General features: G+C 39.3%; 1 protein-coding gene across 1 annotated transcript in view; it reads left to right on the forward strand.

Annotated features, from left to right (window-relative positions):
• The first annotated feature begins 137 nt into the window (after positions 1–137).
• The window catches only part of LOC149676750 (uncharacterized), a 104,075-nt gene continuing 91,510 nt past the window's right edge, over positions 138–12,702 (forward strand). The window contains exons 1-2 of the mRNA XM_089838318.1: positions 138–273; positions 828–1,019. The gene's annotated coding sequence lies outside the window, so the exon portion shown is untranslated. The remainder of the gene's footprint in view (positions 274–827; positions 1,020–12,702) is intronic.

The raw sequence follows: 12,702 nt of genomic DNA on the forward strand, positions 1-12,702 counted from the left end.
ACATGAAAGATGGAATTTTTTGGCAAAACGATGCCAGAGCTCTGGATGATCATGTTGATGGGTCGTTTTCAAGGCTACGAGATCTAAAATTCGATGACTAAAGAAATCCGTAATGTAACCCAAGTAAACAAACAACGATCCAACGGGCCTGGTGCGAATTGTCAAAATTTTGGAGGGAATTTCAAAATCTCGGGAGTCCAAGAACGATTTTGCCTAAAATGGGAACATAGAGCCGTATTCAAGAAAGAAAAACTTTCAATCATGAAACATCTGGTGAGATTATTAATATTAATTAGTTGTAATTTACGAGAAGATTAAATTTTAATTTAGTTTAAATCTTGCATGTTTCAATTTGATCAAATTTTACTAGTCTCAGGTTTTAAATAAATAATCTTAATGGCGACTAAAATTATGAAAATTTGTTATTTAAAGAAAAATTTGAATTTAGATTAATTTTGAAAATTAACGGTTTTTTCATAGTTTTAGTATGATAGAGGGCGGTAAAGAATTTAGGAGAAAAGTTAGTCAATAGTCAATTTCACCTTGTAATATTAGTAGGTATGAACTTACGGCGGATGTATACGTTATACTAAATCTCGGTAGAGAAAACCGTTCTCATTAACAATTCGAAATAGAATCACGAAAATTTAGCTAATATTATGTCAATGACTCGGGGTAGATGGCGCGGCGGGTAGTAGATAGAGAGAGAAGTAACAGACTTTTTATAAGTATGACAACTAGTTTTTCACAAAAGTAAATTATAATTTATAAGTCCGCCATTTCAATTTTTTTTTTTTTTAACTTTTAATTTTTATTTTTTCTGACAGGTTGCCAACATCAACACACCTTTTGGATTACTAAATCACGAATTTCGGATATATTGTGCGCCTACGAGATACGACGGCAACAAAATTAGGTTTTTAATTAGATGTGTGTGTGACTTTAGCTTAAATTAGGCTTAGCTTAGGACTGTGAACTTTATCAGTGTTAGGTCATCGTCGAACGTCTCAGAGAATCTCGTAAGTCAATCATTTTTTTCAACTTCTTCCTAGATTTCTTTTCTTATAGATTGATTTTCTTTTAATTGCATGTTGTCTTGCTACTTGATATCTGCATGCCGTATTTTGGGGGATATAGGGACTTGGCAGTACTACGTCATGCAACGTCAGGCTACCTTCGACTAGTGCTAAAAAACATACCAGGAGGAGGGGCTTATGTAGCTTTCATTCTGTTAAAAAAACATACCATAATGGCGCTGGGGGCGGAGTTAAGCCCGAATTGCCAAGTCCCTATTGTTGTAAAACTTTGCGAATTTTGGGGGGGGGGGTTTAGGATATATTGTGACAGATTCAAGTATTGATTCATGGTAAAATGGAGTGAATTCATTGTAGCTATGTACGAATTTGCAAAAGAGATAGGATGTAATAGGGGATGTGGAGTAAGGAATGGGTACCAGGGGGGAAGGGAAGGGGGGCGTATTTTATCGAACGACAAGCTGCTCCGACTCTAAATTTAGACGGGCGGTGAGCGAATGCAAAGGGGAAATCATATTTTCAGGAAGCCTCCCTAAAATTGTGCCATGTTTTAATAATGAAGTTATTTTAATAGGAAATTTCTGGGCTTTAGGCTTAGGTATGCGCGTGAAAATGGGATGAGCGCCGCGCTCTCTCTCTAGCTCGCGTTCCAAAGGGTCTAGGACGGAAGGCGAATTGTAGGCGCTGTAGATTGTATCCGGTTTTTGGCGGGAAAAACGTACTCCGGGACAGGGCTTCTTACTAGATTTATTTGTTGTATAAATAAAAGTTTTAATTACGTGACAAACAGTCTTATTTCAAGTCAAGTTTGTATTGTACGTAGCCACAGCGACAGTGTAGATATATTTAGTAGGAAAATCATATCCTTTGGTTTAATAGGAATTTGATTATTTATTATAATTAAAAATATGAATTTTTAATTATTAGTATATACTCGATAATTAAAATGGTAGTTTCTCGAGAGTAACTTACGGGACTTAAATCCATTTAAGCCTGTATTCCTGATGTAATATTTAGTGAAACGTTTTGACGGGTGTTTTATTCAGTGTGGTAAATATTATATGAAATATTTTAGAAAATCCAAATATTTCAGACTTGGTTTGAAAACTTCGGATTCAGAACAATACCACCTTGTTTAAATCTTTGTAAAAATAAAAATTGTGTTCGGGGGAGGGGGTAAGATTAGGTGTGTAACCCCCCTCCCCACTGCTTCCCTTTCCTTTTAGCTGTTGCTTCGATCTAGAAACCTCACCCCCACCCTTTTTTAAAGGGCAAGTCGTAAAAAAAATTATTTTATAATTTTCAGTGAACTCAGTAAAGTTCATCGAAATTTGCGAGGTCTTAGTAAGGGGTTGCTTTACATATGAAAAACCACTCCCGTTGTTATTACTACATGGTAAAAAACTGTAACGCTCAGGGAAATCCGTTTTCTAAAGTTGTATGAAGCCTGTTTTATTTGAAGTAAGATTTAGTCAAACTGTTCCGGCGCATTGTGTAAGCAGTGTAGTGGTTAAGTCATCCGCTTCAGATCCGGAAGGCCCCGGGTTCGAGTCCACGTGGGAGCGGATAGTTTCATTTATGCTCGTTAGTTTAAATTCACTAAATTAGCTCAAAGAGTTTTATATCTGGGAAAAAACCTGGAAAACTCGGGGAAATCAGTTTTCCAAAAATTGTATGAACCTTGATAGTTTAACCCAAAAATTGTATGAACCTTGATAGTTTAACCCAAAAATTGTATGAACCTTGATAGTTTAACCCAAAAATTGTATGAACCTTGATAGTTTAACCCGTAATACTATTATATTTGAGTATTTTTGTTTCAGTATTTTTCTATAAAAATAGATTTTTTCTCCTATAAAATCCTATAATTCCGGAAAAAAGAATCCCATTTTTCCTACAGGGATAGATTTAATTTTGGAAGTAGGAATGGAGAACGGTTAGTATTTACTTCAGTCCGACTCATAGCCCAGTATAGAGCTCCTCCCTCCAACACGTAACGAAAAGTTTAAATTATCTGATTGGCTGACTTAAACTACGTTTTGATGACGTTGCTGACGGGGACGGCGAAAAATACGTAATTCTTTCTTACCTCTGTCGCTATGACCCGCCTCTTCTTTCATACCCCCCCCCCACTCCGTCCCATGGAAGGGGGTTCGGGAATATGACGCGCGCCCAGATTACTCTGTTCTCCATTCCTACTAATAAAATTAAATCTGTCCCTGTTCCTATATAAGGAATTTTAATTTTTGGCTGGGCTCCCTGAAGTGTGACGCTTGCCCTTTAACCAATGTACACCAGAGGATAGGGTGGGGGCGTAAAAAGGGACGAGTATTTAATGGATTTCATTCCCGTTTTAGTTTTAGTCCTACACATTGATAATATACTTACTTCTAGGTGTGTTGTAGTCGTAGTAGGGTAAGGCACTTACTATCCCAATGAAATGTGTTTATATTCATATCTTTAACCACCTTGTTTATATTTTTCGGGATCATCAAATTTGCATTTTCTCTTTTCTGAAATGAGATTCTACTGCAATTTTCCTTTCCCCCCTCCCGTTTTTCTTTAACTCTCCCCCACTATCTCGGTAAAGTTTCAAAGTAAAACTCGTGGCCCTAAAGAACAAGAAAATAAGGTTTCTATCTGTTTTCTACATCAGCCCTTCCCACAATCCCCATCCCCATCCAGCCCAGGAATGATTTAAAAATGATCAAATACTCTAGAATGGTTCAGAGAAAATAAAAACAGAGGGCGGACCATTTCCATTAATTCCAAAAGAGAGGAAAACAACGAAAAACGGGTAGAACCAGAGTTACGAGCTTCCAAAATTTAGTTTAATGCTATTGTTTACGTTTTGCTTAATTACTCGGCCCCTTTTTGTCGTAGCCCTACGTTTTTAGTATGGTAAGATGGGAGCGCATTAGACTATACTTTGCAGGCTAGTAACTCTGTTTCTACTAGAGATACGGGGATGTCCTTTGAGTATGTTATAGTCCAATTTGTCCCCCATCTAACCATACTAAAAGATTTGGGATACGACAAACATGGGCCGAGTAATTAAGCTAAACGTAAACTAACAAACCCCTCCATAGGAAATGCATTAGACTATACTTTGCAGGCTCGGAACTCTGTTTCTACTTGAGATACGGGGGTGTACTTTGAACATGTTCTAGTCAAATTTGTCCCCCACCTAACCATACTAAAAACTTTGGGCTACGACAAACAGGGGCCAAGTAATTAAGCAAAACGTAAACAAACAAACCCCTCCATAGGAAATGCATTAGACTAAATTTTGGAGGCTCGTAACTCTGGTTCTACCAGAGATACGGGGATGTAAATAATGTGACCTTGAAACAAATGTTCGGATAATTATAAAGGTCTTTACATATCCCAAGCGAAAAAAAAAAAAAAACTTCGCGGTGTCGAACCTGTGGCCTTCCGGGAGTGAGGCGGATGTGATAACCACTGCACTACAGATGTGTTCTTAAATTTGATCGAAAATACAGGTCCAAGTAATTAAGCAAATCGTAAACAAACAACCCCTCCATAGGAATTGCATTAGACCCGACTTTGCAGCCTCGTAACTCTGTTTCTACTAGAGATACGGGGATGTCCTTTGAGTATGTTATAGTCCAATTTGTCCCCCATCCAACCATACTATAAACTTAGGGCTACGACAAACAGGGGCCAAGTAATTAAGCAAAACGTAAACAAACAACCCCTCCATAGGAATTGCAATAGACCCAACTTTGCAGCCTCGTAACTCTGTTTCTACTAGAGATACGGATATGTCCTTTGAGTATGTTATAGAACAATTTGTCCCCCATCCAACCATACTATAAACTTAGGGCTACGACAAATAGGGGCCAAGTAATTAAGCAAAACGTAAACAAACAAACCCCTCTATAGGAAATGCATTAGACTAAATTTTGGAGGCTCGTAACTCTGGTTCTACCAGAGATACGGGGATGTAAATAATGTGACCTTGAAACAAATGTTCGGATAATTATAAAGGTCTTTACATATCCCAAGCGAAAAAAAAAAAAAAAAAAAAACTTCGCGGTGTCGAACCTGTGGCCTTCCGGGAGTGAGGCGGATGTGATATCCACTGCACTACAGATATGTTCTTAATTTTAATCGAAAATAAAGGCCAAGTAATTAAGCAAGTCCTAAACAAACAACCACTCCATAGGAATTGCATTAGACCCGACTTTGCAGCCTCGTAACTCTGTTTCTACAAGAGATACGGGGATGTCCTTTGAGTATGTTATAGTCCAATTTGTCCCCCATCCAACCATAGTATAAACTTAGGGCTACGACAAACAGGGGCCAAGTAATTAAGCAAAACGTAAACAAACAACCCCTCCATAGGAATTGCAATAGACCCAACTTTGCAGCCTCGTAACTCTGTTTCTACTAGAGATACGGGGATGTCCTTTGAGTATGTTATAGAACATTTTGTCCCCCATCCAACCATACTATAAACTTAGGGCCACGACAAACAGGGGCCAAGTAATTAAGCAAAACGTAAACAAACAAACCCCTCTATAGGAAATGCATTAGACTAAATTTTGGAGGCTCGTAACTCTGGTTCTACCAGAGATACGGGGATGTAAATAATGTGACCTTGAAACAAATGTTCGGATAATTATAAAGGTCTTTACATATCCCAAGCGAAAAAAAAAAAAAAAAAAAACTTCGCGGTTTCGAACCTGTGGCCTTCCGGGAGTGAGGCGGATGTGATATCCACTGCACTACAGATATGTTCTTAATTTTGATCGAAAATAAAGGCCAAGTAATTAAGCAAGTCCTAAACAAACAACCACTCCATAGGAATTGCATTAGACCCGACTTTGCAGCCTCGTAACTCTGTTTCTACTAGAGATACGGGGATGTCCTTTGAGTATATTATAGTCCAATTTGTCCCCCATCCAACCATAGTATAAACTTAGGGCTACGACAAACAGGGGCCAAGTAATTAAGCAAAACGTAAACAAACAACCCCTCCATAGGAATTGCAATAGACCCAACTTTGCAGCCTCGTAACTCTGTTTCTACTAGAGATACGGGGATGTCCTTTGAGTATGTTATAGAACATTTTGTCCCCCATCCAACCATACTATAAACTTAGGGCCACGACAAACAGGGGCCAAGTAATTAAGCAAAACGTAAACAAACAAACCCCTCTATAGGAAATGCATTAGACTAAATTTTGGAGGCTCGTAACTCTGGTTCTACCAGAGATACGGGGATGTAAATAATGTGACCTTGAAACAAATGTTCGGATAATTATAAAGGTCTTTACATATCCCAAGCGAAAAAAAAAAAAAAAACTTCGCGGTTTCGAACCTGTGGCCTTCCGGGAGTGAGGCGGATGTGATATCCACTGCACTACAGATATGTTCTTAATTCTGATAGAAAATAAAGGCCAAGTAATTAAGCAAGTCCTAAACAAACAACCACTCCATAGGAATTGCATTAGACCCGACTTTGCAGCCTCGTAACTCTGTTTCTACTAGAGATACGGGGATGTCCTTTGAGTATGTTATAGAACAATTTGTCCCCCATCCAACCATACTATAAACTTAGGGCTACGACAAACAGGGGCCAAGTAATTAAGCAAAACGTAAACAAACAAACCCCTCCATAGGAAATGCATTAGACTAAATTTTGGACGCTCGTAACTCTGGTTCTACCAGAGATACGGGGATGTAAATAATGTGACCTTGACACAAAAATTGTCGGATAATTATAAAGGTCTTTACATATCCCAAGCGAAAAAAAAAAAAAACTTCGGGGTTTCGAACCTGTGGCCTTCTGGGTGTGAGGCGGATGTGTTAACCACTACACTACAGATATGCTATTATGGGTGACCGAGAATACAGGCCGAGTAATTAAGGAAAAAGTAAACAAACAACTCCTTCCATAGGAATAGCATTAGACCCAACTTTGGAGGCTCTTAACTCTGTGTCTACTAGAGATACGGGGATGTCCTTTGAGTGTGTTATAGTGCAATTTGTGCCCCATCTAACCATACTAAAAACGTAGGGCTACGACAAACATGGGCCAAGTAATTAAGCAAAACGTAAACGAACAAACCCTCCATAGGAAAGCTCGTAACTCTGGTTCTAGTAGAGATACGGGGATGTCCTTTGATTATTTTATAGCCCAATTTGCCCCCCATCTAACCATACTAAAACCTTTGGGCTGCGACAAACAGGGGCCGAGTACTTAAGCAAAACGTAAAGAAACAAACCCCTCCATAGGAAAAGCATTTGACCCAATTTTGGAGGCTCGTAACTCTAGTTCAGCTAGAGATACGGGGATGTCCTTTGAGTATGTTATAGTGTAACCGCTTTTTCCTGGTTTCCCTGAACTAGCGGAAAACATAAAATACTAGGCTTCTCGTAATCTAACGGTGGGTTCAATTAAAGTCTAGGGTATGAATATAGGAGTAATAACTAGAACTGGTTTAAATGTCCAAACGAAATCAAATTTAATAGCATTAAAATACCTAACCAAGGCAGAAGGCCCTGGCTAACAAACAAGAAATACCTAACCAAGGCAGAAGGCCCTGTCTAACAAATAATAAACAGTTAATTTAAATGCCCGTATTCTATTTACCTTAACCCCCAAAATAATATTAACATGCACACTATAAACCCCGGAATAATATTCGCATGCACACTAGCCCCCAAAATAATATTAACACTTTAAGGTTCGAATTTAAAATTGTTTTACGATACCCAGAACTCGTTGGCTCTCTCTCTCTTTCAAACACGCACGAAGCGAACGCGCACGATTTGCGATTGGCGCTAACTACTTAGCCCGCACCCGGATTAGCTGGAGCGAGACGGACTGGTTTGTGGTTCTTCAGAACTACTATGTCCCTGGACTCTTTCCTCCAAAACGGCTATGTCTCGACACTCTTCGGTCCTCTAAGAATCTTCTAAGTCTTGGGCCGCTCGAAAATTTCTAAGTCTTTCCTTGTCGTTAAGTCCAGGAGCAGCAAAGCCTTGCTCTCCTTCCTTGTCGAGTCCTCGTCAAAAAGTAACTCTTTACGACCTCCAAGTTCAGTTCCTCAATTCTTCTTTTTCGCGGGCACTTTCTCTTTAGCCAATCATGTTCAGGGATTTGGTCTAATTATTTTAGTTCTCCGAACTCCGGTAAAGGTTCAAAGGTCGAAGAGAGAGAGAGTAGATTTCTCGGCACCAAATGTGTCCCGAGAGAGAGCAATTAATCAGTGCGGTACCAGGTACCATTTAAGTGGCACCGCGAAGACGCGAATAGTCCAACTTTCCAAAAATAGAGATAATACAAAAATACAAAAAGATAACAGAGCCATTCGAAAATATAGTTCAAATGGCCTGAACCGACAAAATGAAATTATAGATTCTTAACCCGATATATGTACAGTTTAACCCCTACCCAAAAACTTTCGCTTGGACATTTTTCGTAGATACAAAAGAAAGATAGGGGAGAATGAATGACTGTAATAAAAATAGGGTTCTTTGAGAAGCCAAGTACTGAGGATACCGCCGTAGGGAAAAAGCGTAAGGAAGGATTCTCGGACCTACCCGAGAGCAGGTAACCATTTGGGAATAATTAGTAATACTGGGAATTTATAAAATGAAATGTATTTCTTGACAAAAATGGAATCTAACAATATATCTAAAAATATAGCCGTGACAATAGTTCAATTTGTCCCCCATCTAACCATACTAAGAACATAGGGCTGCGACAAACAGGGGCCGAGTACTTAAGCAAAACGTAAAGAAACAAACCCCTACATAGGAAATGCATTAGACTATACTTTGCAGGCTCGTAACTCTGTTTCTACTAGAGATACGGGGATGTCCTTTGATAATTTTATAGCCCAATTTGCCCCCATCCTACTATACCAAAGGTTTGAGGTTGCGTCAAACAGGGGCCGAGAAATTAAGCGAAATATTCAAAAACATGCCATAGAAATAGCGTCACACCCAACTTTAGAGTCTCGTAACTCTGGTTCTACTAGACATAGGGGGATGTACTTTGAGTATGTTATAGTCCATTTTGTCCCCCATCCAACCATACTAAGAACATAGGGTTACGACAAACAGGGGCCGAGATATTAAGCAAAATGTTCTTCAACGTATGGTATCGTCTCACTTATTGTTATTATGTTACTTATGATTTTAACACTGAACTTTGTAGGCTCATAACTCTCGTTCTATTAGAGATACGGGGATCTCCTTTGGATATGTTATAGTACTCTTTGCTCCCCATACAAGGATACTTTAAACTTGAGGCTACCTCAATATCGTCGTCAACTTATTTTTTGTCTTACTTATTGTTAGGAGGCTACTTTTGATTTTTGAAAATAAAATTTGCAGGCTCGTAACTCTTTTTCTACTAGAGATACGGGGATGTCCTTTGAGAATGTTATAGCCCAATTTGTCCCCCATCTAACCATACTAAAAACTTTGTGCTACGACAAACAGGGGCCGAGTACTTAAGCAAAACGTAAAGAAACAAACCCCTCCATAGTAAATGCATTAAACTAAATTTTGGAGGCTCGGAACTCTAGTTCTACCAGAGATACGGGGATGTAAATAATGTGACCTTGACACAAATGTTCGGATAATTATAAAGGTGTTTACATATCCCAAGCGAAAAAAAAAACTTCGCGGTTTCGAACCTGTGGCCTTCTGGGAGTGAGGCGGATGTGTTAACCACTACACTACAGATATGTTATTATGGGTGACCGAGAATAAAGGCTGAGTAATTAAGGATAAAGTAAACAAACAACTCCTTCCATAGGAATAGCATTAGACCCAACTTTGGAGGCTCGTAACTCTGTGTCTACTAGAGATACGGGGATGTCCTTTGAGTATGTTATAGCCCAATTTGTCCCCCATCTAACCATACTAAAAACTTTGGGCTACGACAAACAGGGACCGAATACTTAAGCAAAACGTAAAAAAAAAACCCCTCCATAGGAAATGCATTAAACTAAATTTTTGAGGCTCGGAACTCTAGTTCTACCAGAGATACGGGGATGTAAATAATGTGACCTTGACACAAATGTTCGGATAATTATAAAGGTCTTTACATATCCCAAGCGAAAAAAAAAAACTTCGGGGTTTCGAACCTGTGGCCTTCTGGGAGTGAGGCGGATGTGTTATCCACTACACTTCAGATATGCTATTATGGGTGACCGAGAATACAGGCCGAGTAATTAAGGAAAAAGTAAACAAACAACTCCTTCCATAGGAATAGCATTAGACCCAACTTTGGAAGCTCCTAACTCTGTGTCTACTAGAGATACGGGGATGTACTTTGAGTATGTTATAGTGCAATTTGTCCCCCATCTAACCATAATAAAAACGTAGGGCTACGACTAACATGGGCCAAGTAATTAAGCAAAACGTAAACGAACAACCCCTCCATAGGAAAAGCGTTTGACCCAATTTTGGAGGCTCGTAACTCTGGTTCTAGTAGAGATACGGGGATGTCCTTTAATTATTTTATAGCCCAATTTGCCCCCCATCTAACCATACTAAAACCTTTGGGCTGCGACAAACAGGGGCCGAGTACTTAAGCAAAACGTAAAGAAACAAACCCCTCCATAGGAAATGCATTTGACCCAACTTTGCAGGCTCGTAACTCTTTTTCTATTAGAGATACGGGGATGTTCTTTGAGTATGCTTTAGCCCAATTTGTTCCCCATCTAACCATACTAAAAACTTTGGGCTACGACAAACAGGGGCCGAGTTCTTAAGCAAAACGTAAACAAACAAACCCCTCCATAGGAAATGCATTAGACTAAATTTTGGAGGCTCGTAACTCTGGTTCTACCAGAGATACGGGGATGTAAATAATGAGACCTTGACACAAATGTTCGGATAATTATAAAGGTCTTTACATATCCCAAGCGAAAAAGAAAAAAAAACTTCGGGGTTTCGAACCTGTGGCCTTCTGGGAGTGAGGCGGATGTGTTAACCACTACACTACAGATATGCTATTATGGGTGACCGAGAATACAGGCCGAGTAATTAAGGAAAAAGTAAACAAACAACTCCTTCCATAGGAATAGCATTAGACCCAACTTTAGAGGCTCTTAACTCTGTGTCTACTAGAGATACGGGGATGTCCTTTGAGTGTGTTATAGTGCAATTTGTGCCCCATCTAACCATACTAAAAACGTAGGGCTACGACAAACATGGGCCAAGTAATTAAGCAAAACGTAAACGAACAAACCCTCCATAGGAAAAGCGTTTGACCCAATTTTGGAGGCTCGTAACTCTGGTTCTAGTAGAGATACGGGGATGTCCTTTGATTATTTTATAGCCCAATTTGCCCACCATCTAACCATACTAAGAACATAGGGCTGCGACAAACAGGGGCCGAGTACTTAAGCAAAACGTAAAGAAACAAACCCCTACATAGGAAATGCATTAGACTATACTTTGCAGGCTCGTAACTCTGTTTCTACTAGAGATACGGGGATGTCCTTTGATTATTTTATAGCCCAATTTGCCCCCATCCTACTATACCAAAGGTTTGAGGTTGCGTCAAACAGGGGCCGAGAAATTAAGCGAAATATTCAAAAACATGCCATAGAAATAGCGTCACACCCAACTTTAGAGTCTCGTAACTCTGGTTCTACTAGACATAGGGGGATGTACTTTGAGTATGTTATAGTCCATTTTGTCCCCCATCCAACCATACTAAGAACATAGGGCTACGACAAACAGGGGCCGAGATATTAAGCAAAATGTTCTTCAACGTATGGTATCGTCTCACTTATTGTTATTATGTTACTTATGATTTTAACACTGAACTTTGTAGGCTCATAACTCTCGTTCTATTAGAGATACGGGGATCTCCTTTGGATATGTTATAGTACTCTTTGCTCCCCATACAAAGATACTTTAAACTTGAGGCTACCTCAATATCGTCGTCAACTTATTTTTTGTCTTACTTATTGTTAGGAGGTTACTTTTGATTTTTGAAAATAAAATTTGCAGGCTCGGAACTCTAGTTCTACCAGAGATACGGGGATGTAAATAATGTGACCTTGACACAAATGTTCGGATAATTATAAAGGTGTTTACATATCCCAAGCGAAAAAAAAAACTTCGGGGTTTCGAGCCTGTGGCCTTCTGGGAGTGAGGCGGATGTGTTAACCACTACACTACAGATCTGTTATTATGGGTGACCGAGAATAAAGGCCGAGTAATTAAGGATAAAGTAAACAAACAACTCCTTCCATAGGAATAGCATTAGACCCAACTTTGGAGGCTCGTAACTCTGTGTCTACTAGAGATACGGGGATGTCCTTTGAGTATGTTATAGCCCAATTTGTCCCCCATCTAACCATACTAAAAACTTTGGGCTACGACAAACAGGGACCGAATACTTAAGCAAAACGTAAAAAAAAACCCCTCCATAGGAAATGCATTAAACTAAATTTTTGAGGCTCAGAACTCTAGTTCTACCAGAGATACGGGGATGTAAATAATGTGACCTTGACACAAATGTTCGGATAATTATAAAGGTCTTTACATATCCCAAGCGAAAAAAAAAAAACTTCGGGGTTTCGAACCTGTGGCCTTCTGGGAGTGAGGCGGATGTGTTATCCACTACACTACAGATATGCTATTATGGGTGACCGAGAATACAGGCC

Source organism: Phalangium opilio, unplaced genomic scaffold (assembly GCF_054372755.1).
Source record: "Phalangium opilio isolate 3A_F unplaced genomic scaffold, DU_Popi_V2 ptg000045l_1, whole genome shotgun sequence".
Taxonomy (NCBI): Eukaryota; Metazoa; Arthropoda; class Arachnida; order Opiliones; family Phalangiidae; genus Phalangium; species Phalangium opilio.